The sequence below is a fragment of the Rhinopithecus bieti genome, unplaced genomic scaffold (genome assembly GCF_001698545.2).
Source record: "Rhinopithecus bieti isolate Rb0 unplaced genomic scaffold, ASM169854v2 scaffold_28523, whole genome shotgun sequence".
Taxonomy (NCBI): Eukaryota; Metazoa; Chordata; class Mammalia; order Primates; family Cercopithecidae; genus Rhinopithecus; species Rhinopithecus bieti.
Window position 1 is genome coordinate 133,798 of NW_016812413.1, and position 1,594 is coordinate 135,391.

The 1,594-nt window shown below is 51.3% G+C and overlaps 1 pseudogene; it reads right to left on the minus strand.

Moving 5' to 3' along the window:
• Positions 1-215: 215 nt before the first annotated feature.
• Positions 216-1,409, minus strand: LOC108544970 (guanine nucleotide-binding protein G(q) subunit alpha pseudogene; annotated as a pseudogene).
• Positions 1,410-1,594: the final 185 nt, after the last annotated feature.

A 1,594-nucleotide genomic window follows, 5' to 3' on the forward strand; every position in this document is an offset into this window, starting at 1 on the left:
AATGTGCTGGGACTGTACTTCAGCATCCTCTGTATTTCCTCTGAATAGTTTAAATAAAATCATAATATTTACCATAAACTCTGTGGACATGTTCACACAGAGTCCAGGAAAGCAATAAATTAGTATTATGCAAATTGTTTTCCACAGAAATACAGTCCTTGTATATCTTCAATAGCCCACCAGGGAAGGGAAGGGCGTGTGTCTAGGAGGCACAATTAGACCAGATTGTACTACTGCAGGTTCAACTGGAGGATAGTGTCCTTGACGGCAGCAAAGACAAAGTGGATATTCTTGGTGTCTGTGGCGCATGTGAAGTGGGAGTAGATAATTTTGTCACTGTCTGGGTTCAGGTCCACGAACATTTTCAGAAGGAATTCCAGGGCTGCCTGGGCATCTCTCTGGGGTCCATCATATTCTGGGAAGTAGTCGACTAGATGGGAATACATGATTTTCTCCTCTAGAAGATCTTTCATGTTTAAGAACAGAATAAACGAGGAGTTCTGGAACCAGGGACATGTGATAATTGTTCTAAAGAGAGCCTTGCTTTCCTCCATTCGGTTCTCATTGTCTGACTCCACGAGAACTTGATCATATTCACTAAGCACTACTAGAAACATGATAGAGGTGACATTTTCAAAGCAGTATATCCATTATCTTCTCTCTGACTTTGAGTCCCCTACATCGACCATTCTGAAAATGACACTTTGTAAATCAAAGGGTTGTTCGATGATCCCTGAGGTGGAGACTCGAACTCTAAGCACATCTTCTTGCGTGGGCAGGTAGGCAGGGTCAGCTACGCGTCCAAGTCATTGAGATAGTATTTGGTAGAGTCAGATAATTGATATTCTCGTCTATCATAGCATTCCTGGATTCCAGGATCATTCCATAAACGCTTTATTGCATCTACATATGGATTCTCAAAAGCAGACACGTTCTCCACATCAGCTTCTCGAACTAATTGTGGATGAGCCTTACCGTGCTCATACTTGTACTGGATCTTGAGTGTGTCCATGGCTCTGATCATGGCCTGCATGGCCATGAAGATGTTCTGACAAACCAGCTTGGTGAAGCCCCTTTTATCTTCATTAGAGTATCCTGACGCATGGATGATTCTCATCTGCTTGATAAATGTGCTCTTGCCACTCTCTCCTGAGCAGCAGCAGCTTGAGCTCCCAGCGGGCGACCCGCTTGTCCCTGCGGAGCTGCTGCTCGATCTGGTCGTTGATCCGTTGTTCTTCCTTGGCCTCCTCGCTCAGGCAGCACGCCTTGATGGACTCCAGAGTCATTCTTCCAATGTGCCTCCGCTGCAGCCCTGCCGGGACCCCCTGCTCACAGCGCGCACACACACCCTCCCGCCCTCGCTCCCCCGTGGCAGCTGTGGCCACTGAGCCCCAGCTGCCCGGGCGCACATCCGGGACGAGCTCCGGGAACCGCCGCGGGGGCGGCGGCCACGGCCGGGGCCACCAGTTGGGCAGTGGGCGCGGCGGGAGCGGATGGCCTGGGCCGACGGGAGAAGGGAGGCGGGCGCGGGAGGCGGGCGCGGGAGGCAGGCGCTGGTTCGGGAGGCAGGCCCTGGTTCGGCGGGGGGGGGGGG